We start from the raw sequence: 11,768 nt of genomic DNA on the forward strand, positions 1-11,768 counted from the left end.
ACCAATAGTACAAATGATAAAGAAAAGAATAGATACATCAAACTTCATCAAAATTGAAAGGCTTTTTTTCCTTGAAACAATGACATTAAGAAAGTGAAAAGACAATTCATAGAATGGGAAAAAATACTTGTAGATTATACAAGATACAAATATCTGATAAGAATCATATGCTAAACACACACACACACACTTTTACCACTCAATAATAAAAACATAACTAACCCATTTTAAAAATGGGCAAGAGATCTGAATAAACATTTCACTAAAGAAGATGTACAAATGGCCAGAAAACACATGAAAAGAACTGGAGGTCTTATATACACTGCTGGTAGAAATGTAACATGGCACATTCACTTTGGAAAATAGTGTGGCTGTTTCTTAAAAATACAGACACATATCCGGCCGGCCGTGGTGGCTCATGCCTGTAATCCCAGCACTTTGGGAGGTCGAGGTGGGTGGATCACAAGGTCAGCAGTTTGAGACCAGCCTGACCAACGTGGTGAAACCCCGTCTCTACTAAAAATACAAGAAAATTAGCTGGGTATGGTGGCAGGGACCTGTAATCCTAGTGACTTGGGATGCTGAGGTAGGAGAATCGCTTGAAACCGGAAGGCGGAGGTTGCAGTGAGCTGAGATTGCACCACTGTACTGAAGCCTGGGCAATAACAGCAAAACTCCATCTCAAAAAAAAATGTATATATGTATATATATATATATATACACATACACACACACACACACACACACTCACATATCTACCTATTACTGTCTAGCTATCCCTAGTTATCTATCTAAGAGAAGTGAAAACACGCATCCACACAAAAATATTACATGAATGTTCATAGCAGCATTATTCATAATAGTTCGAAAATGAAATCAACCCAAATGTCCATCCACTGATGAATGGGAAAATAAAAGATGGTATATCTATGTGATGGAATATCATTTGGCAATAAAAAGGAATGAAATACTGATACATGCCACAACACGGATGAATCTTGAAAATATCGTGCTATATGAAAGAAGCCAGTCACAAAAGGCCACACACTGATTCCATTTATATGAAATGTTCAGAATAGGCATCTTCAGGAATAGAAAGCAAGAGATTGGTTTCCTAGGGGTAGGAGTGAAGAAGGTGGGGAATGAGGAGTGACTGCTCATGTATAAGAGGTTTCTTTTGAGGTGATGAAACTGTTGTAAAATTAGATTATAGTGATAATTGCATAACTTTATAAATATACCTTAAAACCATGAAATTCTATGCCTTAAATGGTACGGAATTTTATGGGATGTAAATTATATGTCAACAAAGCTGTTAAAATTTTTTTGAAAGATTCTATAAAGATTTCACTCCTGCTAATTAAAGTAGTTCATTTCTCTTTACCTTTCTTCTTTTATTTTTCTTCCCTCCCCAACCTTCTGTTGGTCTGCTGCACCAATTCAATTCCTTCCGTTCCATTTCATCTAATACAATGATTTTTATTAATAAGTAATATATGAGCACAGTGTAAAAATTATAATAAAAAGTGTAAAATCAGAAATAAATGCTTCCCACTGCTCTATAAACTGCTGTCCCACTCTCTAAATATAACTGCTGTCAACGGTTTCTCATGGATCGCTTTAGAAATTGTTTACACATTCACAGCCCATGTCCATATGGTGCCTATATTTTTACACAAATTGGACCACATGCTATTCTGCATTTCATTTGTCTCCTTTAGTGCTGTATTTTGGAAATCTTTTCATGTTTGCATATATAGACCAATCACATCTAGTTAGTAGCAGCATGGCATTCGTTGACTCTTTGTGCCATAGTTATATCATTGATTCTCTATTAAGAGATATTTAGGTTGTCTTCAAATGTGGATAGGTTTTGTTTTATATGTTTTACTATTACAAACTATACTACAATGAATATCTTTGTGTATTGGTGTGTAATTACAAGGAAGCATTCATGGGTTAAAAACCATGTGTTTTTGAATGTTGATAAATGTGACTAGATTGCCCTGAAAAATAGTGTCTCCTATGTAATCCCATTGTTGGGGGATGAGAGAGCCAGTATGGATTCCACAAGCTACCTTGGCTTAGAACAAGTTCCACCCTCTCTCTGACTACAGCCTTGACCACACTCAACACATTACCCAGGTTGAAGTCTTGTATGGACGCTGTCAGCAACTCACCCTCTCCATAGAAAAGTATTGTTCTGCTCTGTTCTCTGCAGTTTTCCTTCCTGGCAGCCAGGTCTCCATGACTTGTGCCAGAGACACAATCAATATGCAAGTGGCCCTGTCCAAGCAAAGGCCATGGCAGCTCATGTTCTGACTTTATGATTCTCTAGTCAGAGGCTGATGGTCCCAGCTCTTCCTTTGCATATTCCTGCTTAACCTTGAGGAAAGTCACTTAACTTCCAAAAACTCACTCCTGCATCAACTTAAGCAGGTGGTGGGGATGGTAGTGGCGGAAGGTAATGTGAGGTTTTGAGTATTTTTATATAGAGGGGTGCAGAGGAGCATAGAGGTGAGGATGATACTAAATGGCTATTTTTGAGTTTATAGGAAACCAATAAAAAGATGGCTAGAGTAATATTGTAGAGCAGCAACCCTCAACCTTTTTGGCAACAAGGACCAGTTTCGTGGAAGGCAATTTTTTTTTCATGGACCAGGGGTGGGGGTGTGGGAGGGGTGAACAGTTTCAGAATGAGACTGTTCCATCTCAGATCATCAGGGAGCATGCAACCTAGATTCCTCACATGCACAGCTCACAATAGGGTTCATGCTCGTATGAGAATCTAATACTGCTGCTGATCTGATGGGAGGCGGAGCTCAGGAGGTGATGTTCACTGGCTTGCTGCTCACCTCCTGCTGTGCAGCCTGGTTCCTAACAGGCCAAGGATGAGTACTGGTCTGCAGCCCAGGGGTTGGGGACCCCTGTAATGTAGAGCATCTTTGATTCTCTTGCAGATGCTCTGATATAACTAAAGGGGGTGTGGTTTCAGCTGTGATGCAAGTAGTTCCTTTTTTTCTGCATACCCTTTTAAAATGTTTTAAATTAAAATGTTTTAATCAAAAGCATTTAATCAAAAACATGATGATACAAATATATCATGTTGTCTATATTTAAGGAGTACAACATGATTTTTAAGTGAAACTTATTTTATTTTATAATGCAAGTACGTGATGGTTAAGAACTTCACACTGACTTAGACTAATACAGTTTGATGCCATCGCTCTGATTCTTGCAAAACTGCCAGCAGTTTTAAGCACCATTTCTTTCTTGTCCATCAGTAGAAATTTTATGGTAAAAAATTCAAACAATATCTTCATGTTATTACAAAAATAATTTGACCTCACAGAACCCTTAAAAGTCTCCTGGGGACCTCTAGGATCTGTGGACCACACTTGGAGAATCTCTGCTGTAAACAAACATACAAACAAAATGCCACAACGAAAAGATATTTCAAAATGACTAAAATTCTTTGTGTTTCTTAAGCACCATGAAATAAACATGATTCACAACAACACTTCTAAAAGTCTACAACAAGATTTTTTGATATATATTAAAAATTCATATACACATAATATATTACTATAGTCAAGCAAATTAACATATCTGTCTCCTCATATTTTTTTGTGGGTGATGAGAGCACCTGAAATCTACTCTCTTAAACATGCTGGAAATTATATATATATATATATATATATATATATATATATATATATACACACACATATCCCACGTGTGTGTGTGTGTGTGTGTGTGTGGTTTTATGTATATGTAGTAATATTTATGGTAATATATATATTCCATATATAAGAAAATATTATTCAGCCATGAAAAGAAGGGAATCCTACTATTTATAACATTGATGAACCTGGGGGACATTATGTTAAGTGAAATAAGCCAGATACAGAAAGACAAATATTGCACAACTTCACTAATATGTGGAATCTAAAAAAGTGGAATTCCAGGCCAGGCACAGTAGCTCACACCTGTAATCCCAGCACTTTGGGAGGCTGAGGAGGGTGGATCACAAGGTCAGGAGATCAAGATCAGCCTGGCTAACATGGTGAAACCCCATCTCTACTAAAAATACAAAAAAATTAGCTGGGCCTGGTGGCGGGCGCCTATAGTCCCAACTACTCAGGAGGCTGAGGCAGGAGAATGGCGTGATCCCGGGAGGCGAAGCTTGCAGTGAGCTGAGATCGTGCCACTGCACTCCAGCCTGGGTGACAGAGCGAGACTCCTTCTCAAAAAAAACAAAAACAAAAACAAAACAAACAAAAAAAAAAGTGGAATTCCTAGAAACAAAGAGTAGAAAGGTGGCTTGGGAGATAGACAGGTGAGGGAGTTGGGGAGGTGATGGCCAAAGGGTTCAAAATTGCAGTTATGTAAGATGAATAAGTTTAGAGATTTAAGGTACAGCATTGGGACTATAGTTGATAATTTCATATTGTAGACTGGAAGTTTTCTGAGAGGGTTGTTACTCTTAGGAAAAGCCTTCTATGGAATAGAAAAATCCAAGCTGGCCTAAGGCTAACTACACTGACACTGCCAGAATCAGGCCATTGTCTTACCCTCAGGCTGTTGGAAGTGGCCCTGATTCTATCCTCATTCATTTACCTAGAGGTAGATGGGCCAACGGTGGAAGCTAAGTCCTGGCCTACATATAGCCACTTCTTCCAGGGTCAGACTTCTAGCCCTGGCTAGATGGAGTTTTGATACATTGTTAACATCATCAGTTGCCCAGAAGTGACATCAGATGAAGAGAAAATACTCCCTATCTTTAAACTTTGGATCAAATTAAGCTCCCACCTCCATTCTTAACATGCAGGTTTGAAGATCAGTTCTGACACTAACAAGCTGGGATGGGGTTGGGGTGGAGGGTCCGTGGGTGAGGGACAGCACTTAATTTTGCTAGACATGTGTTTCCTCAGCTGTAAAACAAAAGTTTTGGATTAGACTAGGGTGACAACCTCTATAATAGACTGCAATTATCCCCCGTTTTACAGAGGAGAAAACAAAGGCTTAGAGAAATGAAGTAACTGGCCTGACATTGCATTTCTAGTGACAGGTGGAACTAGATATCAGTCTCAGGAAAGTCTGACTTTCCTCTGGGCTCCACACCACTGGGATGTGTGGTGCACTGGTGTGGCCATCCCTCAGCCCAGCCTTTACAAATTCCCTTCTTTCCACAGCTGAACCATGTCCAACCCTGCTCTGTGGGCAGCACCTGGTCCTTAAAAGTCTCGGCCCAGTGCTCGAGGACTCAACATAAATTCCCTTGGGTGGCTGGTCCCCCCGACCCAGAACCCAGTGAGGGTCTCAGCACAGTACCCTTCCTCCTGTCCCCAGCCTCTGCCATAGCTGCATCCCAGTGATGTACTGAGCAGCTCCACTACATCTCCCAATCCTCACAGCTCCTCCCAACCTCCCAGCTCTCCCTGTAGAAATCTGGGTATTGAAACAGTCCCTGTCAGAACTCCTCCACCCCTGTCAGACACCCAACACCAGCTCCTCTTCCAGGTGCTGCCTTGATACTCACCCTGGCTGCTGCACTGGACTTCCTCTCAGTGCCTGGAAGGTGGGTCCGACCTGCTTCCCTCTGGAGTGGGACTGGTTCTGAGCTCAGTTTTCTGTAGTATGCTGATTTCTGGCACATTTAAGTGGTCCCTGTACAAGTGTGTGTGTGTGTTTTTTTGTTTGTTTTTTTTTTTGAGACAGAGCCTCACTGTGTCACCAGGCTAGAGTGCAATGGCGTGATCTTGGCTCACTGCAACCTCTGCTTCCTGGGTTCAAGCAATTTTCCTGCCTCAGCCTCCTGAGTAGCTGGGGTTACAGGCACGCACCACCACGCCTGGCTAATTTTTGTGTTTTTAGTAGAGACGGGGTTTCACCATGTTGGTCAGCCTGGTCTCCAACTCCTGACCTGGTGATCCACCCTCCTCGGCCTCCCAAAATGCTGGGGTTACAGACATGAGCCACTGCACCCAGCCACAAGTGTGTTCTAAGACATGCTGTAATACTGATTCCCACCCCAAACTCCTTCAAAAATACGAGACAAGAGCCATCATAGGTCTTCCCAGGCCAAAGAACATGCTGCCAGACATCACTCCTCTGAGAATATGGGGATTTGGGGAAGAAAGGACTGGTGAATATTTCTAAAAGTTCATTTCTGAGGAATTCTGTAAGTAACATTATAAGGAGTTAAATAAAATACTCGCTGGAGTTCTAATGGGTATTTCCATTAACAGGCCAAAGAGCTGGAAAAAAAAAAAAAGATGGTACATGTGTAAAGACTGCCTGGCCTCAGGCAAGCCACACAACCACTTTGGACCACAATTCTTCATCTCTAAATGCTCGTCTTGACCCCTGCTCTTCCATACCCATAAGCTTGTTGTGAAATTGAAGTGGTTTATAAATCCTAAAACTGTGGTTACAGATGAAGTATTTCTGATTCCCGGACATGAACTTGCTATAAAATGAATTCAAAGTCTAGGCAGGACTTACCCTACAAGAATTAGATATCATTCTTTTCAAATTAGCATAATTTTGGTTTGGATTGAGATGGGTCTTAATTGACTCTTGTATGAATATGTTTCCTATCACATGTTTGAAATTCTCTTTCTTTAGATTAAACAGCATTTTGCTTTTAAAAAATAAAACTGAAAAGCATTTTATGATAATCACTTTGGTCTTGGTCCTAGCCTATCCATATTTCTGCCTTAAACATTAAAATAGAAAGTATTTGGGGAATAATTAAATTGTATCTGGGGGGGTATCTCCCCCCAGTGAGAGAGGAAATGGAACAGGGAGATTTGAAGCAGGCCTAAGAATATAATACTGTGCTGCTGAGCTACAAAAATCCTGCCTGATTTGTAAATTTGCGTTTCCATGGCAACACAAGTGTGTAGTTAAATAATCCTCACTCGTCTAGTACTGAATTCCAGCAACTCTTCCTAAACCTTCATCCTATTCTAATCCCAGAGCTGTTGCCATGGAAATGATCAGATAAGATTCAGTCCTAGAGGTAGATGGGCCAACAGTGGGAGCTAAGTCCTGGCCTACATATAGCCACTGAAATATTAGGTTTTGCTTTGCTTCCTCCCAATCTTCGAATCACAGAAAGTGGTCGCTTCAAATGAGAGGCTAATTTAGCATGATGTCATGACAATCAGTCTTGGGGTTTGGGCATGTGGAGTAAATGAGGAAAAGTTAACGCCAAAACACTGCTGGGGAATGGAAAAAATCAGAAATGCTTTCCTCTGACTCGTTTTTGGAAACTTTCTCCAAGAATCCATTACACCAGGGTATTCTCTCAGGAGTTGGGTGTCCCAGATGCAGTTTTCCTAGGCTGGTCCCTGCCTTACCAGGAGGGTAGGTCACACGGGGCCACTCCCCGGGTTTGACAGCCGAGGAGGTACCCGTTCGTTGGTTCTGCATTGTTCATGAGGAGTTCTGTTTTTCATGGTGGATGGGAGTTTGTAGTGTGCCCCCAGGGTTGACTCTGGCTGTGTCAGCAGTGTCTTTAGGACTGACGGAATCTTTCCGTTCCTCTATCAACATCTTTGTATCGTGTGCATTCTTGCAAACAGATTGTTTGGGAAGACCTAAAATTTAAATCATTGTTTCTAAGCAATATCCTGAGGATATTTCATTTAAGTATTATAGAAAGAAGCAATACTTTGTCTCTTTGAACAGTGTGATCTCATTTATTGTGAAATCTTTGCCGGATACTTCCCTGAAGGGGAGGGGTTAGGCCAGAGTCCAAAGCAATTTTGCCTTTCAGTGAAGCAGATTCCTCGCAATGTGTGAGCCCTAATATGTTGTATGAGAACAAGACACACCTCACAGTAAAATACTAAATCCTAGTAAAATATGGAAGGGAACTTGAAGGGTCTCTGGAAATCCAATGAGCAGTTTTCAGATGAAGATGCTGAGGCTGGGGTTTCCAATATCTCACAGTTTAGGACTCATGGGTTTTTCTCTGGACTCCCCCTCATGCTGCCACTACTTTAGCGAAAGATCCAATGGGTACAGCTATCTTTATTTTTATTCTCCTTTTTCCTGGACAGCTCCAGCAGAGTTCCTAGAGTGTAATTCTTATTATTTCCTCTTAGAAGCTTCAATCATATATGCTAGACACTGTTTCATAAATTTTCACATGCCTATAATTTGTTCAATAAACACTTGCTGAGTTAGTATATATATTACATGATTTGAGATATCATTGGAGTGTGATGTAGCTTGGCCTCATGTCCCCAACCCAATCTAATGTTGAAATGTAATCCCCAGTGTTGGGGGTGGGGCCTAGTGAGAGCTGATTGAATCATGGGGGCAGATCCTTCGTGAATGGTTTAGCACTGACCCCTTGGTGCTGTCCTCTGAATAGTGAGCGAATTCTCGCGAGAGCTGGTTGTTTAAAGGTGGGTAACACCTTCTCTCTCTCTTGTTCCACCACATGAGATGCTTGGTTCCCCTTCAACTTCTGCCACGATTGGAAGCTTCCTGAGGCCTCCCCAGAAGCGGATGCCTGTATTCCACTTCTTGTACAGCCTGCAGAACCGTGAACCAATTAAACCTCTCTTCTTTATACATTACCTAGTCTCAAGTATCTTTATAGCAGTGTGAGAATGGTTTAACACACAGTGTTTGGAGTAAGAAGCTGCTATCAGCCTGTTCATATTGACCTTGTTCCATGTGGCTGCTCTCACCATAGTGACAGAGCGATAGGGTGGCAGCTTCTAGGACCTGCTTAGACGTTGTACTCTCTGAGCAAGTTGCATGTTTTAGGTGGTAAAGGTTATGATTTTCAATGACATGGGGTAGAATTTGCTCTTCTCTTGACTTTCATCATTGTAAGTGACGCCGAAGAGAGACAAGAGCTGAATCATTTCTTAAATGAAGAAAAATGAAAAATTAGAACTAAGAGCTTACCTTCTCCCACTGACTTCTGTGACTCTCAGCAATACTGTGAAGAGGAGGTTGTGCTCTCTCTCTCACAGCAAAAACGCAGCTACGTAGCCTAGCGGTCATGCCTCAATAGAACGGAGCCAATGCAGATAACATTCTGATATCCCGTGTGCTATTCTGATCCCCGCCCTACCCCTTATGTTAATTCAAACTTTGTAGATGCTGTGTTCTGTTCTCCTGAAGCTGAAGTCTATCTAACTGCGAAGAATACTCTTCATGTGAAAAAATGTGTACTTGTTACTATGGTGATGAATACTGTCATTTCCACAACCAAGAAAAGTTCTGAAATGGGGGAAATAGTCCTAGACACGACCATGCTAAGTGCTCATCTTCAAATCCTTCCTTTCCAGACCCAATCAGGCTCCAAATCTCCATTAATGCACTTCTGAACATATAAAAAAAAATCACACTTTCCCAAGCCACCATCATCTTTCTCTTAAAATGACTGTAGTAGCCACTTAATTAATCTTATAGATCTTAGCCCTGTTCAAAGTAGGAACCAAAGCAATGCTTTAGAAAACAAACCCGATCATGTCACTGTCTTGTTTATAAACCTTTCAATGCATTTCAACTTTTTAAACCTCTGCCCCTTGGAATAAAATCCAAAATCCTCAGCATGGCACAGTATGAGTGGTCCATTTCCCTTCTCCCCAGGGCAGCCTGGAGCCACCTCTGATGCATTTCCCATGCCCCAGCCACCCACCCGGGTCCCCATTGTGCACACAAACAAGGAGTGCTCCTCCTGCCCCTTGCTCTGGCTGACCCTATTCACCCTTCAGCCTAAGCTGAAAAGTTATTTCCCAAAATAAGCTTTTGCTGAGCTCTCAGATTGCAGAGTCTCACTCTTGCAAGTTCTCCCGCACAGTGAGTATGCATTTAGAGGAATTCACCACAACTGTAACCACAGAGCACTGTGTATAATACTTCATCTGTAGTCTCTTGTAGAATGTAAGTACTGTGAGGACAAAGACTGTATCTTGTGCACAGATAAGATGCCTAAGAAGTAGCTATCAAAATAATGAATGAAAGCCTGTGGCTAAATGGAAAGCAAGAACAGTCACGGGCAATGAGAAGGTCCAGGCAGGTAGAGGCAGGTTATTAGAAAGGTCTCTAATGTCCCAGAATGGACAGGGAACAAAGGACACCTTTGGTTCAAATATCGAGCAGCTAGGCCTGGCGTAGTGGCTCACGCCTGTAATCCTAGCACTTTGGGAGGCTGAGGCGGGCAGATTGCCTGAGCTCAGGAGTTTAAGACCAGCCTGGGCAACATGGCGAAACTCCGTCCCTACTAAACATACAAAAAATTGGCCAGGTGTGGTGGTGTGTGCCTGTAATCTCAGCTACTCTGGAATCTGAGGCACAAGAATCACTTGAACCCAGGAGGCAGAGGTTGCAGTGAGCTGAGATAGCACCATTGTACCCCAGCCTGGGGGACAGAGCGAGACTCTGTCTCAAATAAAAATATATATATCTAGAGAGAGAGAGAGAGAGAAAGCAGCTATACGTGCCATACCCTGAACCAGAGGAATGAATCGGGGATGCAAGGCAAGTCACAGTTCCCTATGTCACAGAGCTTACAGTCTATTGAGGGTAACATGTGAGTAAATGTAAGTCACATCATACATACTTCTAAGTTAAATGAGTTTAATTATATTGATCTGGTATGGCTCTGTGCTTCCACCCAAATCTCACCTGGAAGTGTAATCGCCATAATCCCCACCTATCAAAGGCAGGACCAGGTTGAGGTAATTAAATCATGGCGGTGGTTTCCCCTATGCTGTTCTCGTGATTGTGAGTGAGTTCTCATGAGATCTGATGGTTTTATAAGGGACTCTTCCTCCTTCACTTGGCACTTCTTTTCCTTGCCGCCCTGTGAAGAAGGCACCTTGCTTCCTCTTTGTCTTCCACCATGATTGTAAGTTTCCTGAGGACTCCCCAGCCATGCTGAACTGGAGTCAATTAAACCTCTTTCCTTTCTAAATTACCCAGTCTCGGGTATTTCTTTATAGCAGCATGAGGACAGACTAATTCCTGTCCCACCCCCAGAAAGGCATTCTGCATATCATGTTTTATGCTGCAGGATGCAGAATGATTTGGCAGATCTAAATATTCTATCCCCTCATAAGGCTGGGTTGCTACAACGTCTTTTTTCTAGGGAAGCTGACTCTAGTATTTGAAAATGAGTATTTTTTCTTATATCATGGGCCCTGAAGTCAAGCCAACTATTTCATCTGGTGCTCAACTGAAGCAAAGATGATTTGTTCCAGTGCTAAGAGGGAAAGGAGCTGGAAGCAGCACTGGGCAGAGTGGGGAGCTGAACTGCCATGCCGTCTCAACAAAGACCTCAGCCGATCCCATGGGGAGCTCGAGAGCCGGGAGGGCCCTCCAGAGTTGTCTTGAATTGAGGCAAAGGGGCTGGCCATTGAACCCCTACACCAACCAATTATTAATTGTAGGCTGCCCCAGGAATGGGTGTGCCCTTGGCTGAGGCAGCTTCCTTACTCTGAGGGCAATTCCTGGGGAGAAATTCAGCTGTGCACCGTCAGAAAGAATCACTCCAAGCAGCTGGGGGAATGAGTGCCTTTGTCCTGAAGGCAGGACCTGGGTGGCATATCACAGCATCCACTACGTAGAGATAGGCATGGTGTTTCCTAATTTTCCCTCTTTTTTCTCTGCCCTTGCCCATCCCCAGATTTTCTTCTTACTTGAAAGGATTTCCTAGACATAAGCCTATTGGTTGGTGGCAATGGTTCAGCTGAACTTCTACAATGCCCTAGCTCACAGAACATTGAAACCAT

This window comes from Nomascus leucogenys, chromosome 6, assembly GCF_006542625.1.
Source record: "Nomascus leucogenys isolate Asia chromosome 6, Asia_NLE_v1, whole genome shotgun sequence".
Classification (NCBI taxonomy): Eukaryota; Metazoa; Chordata; class Mammalia; order Primates; family Hylobatidae; genus Nomascus; species Nomascus leucogenys.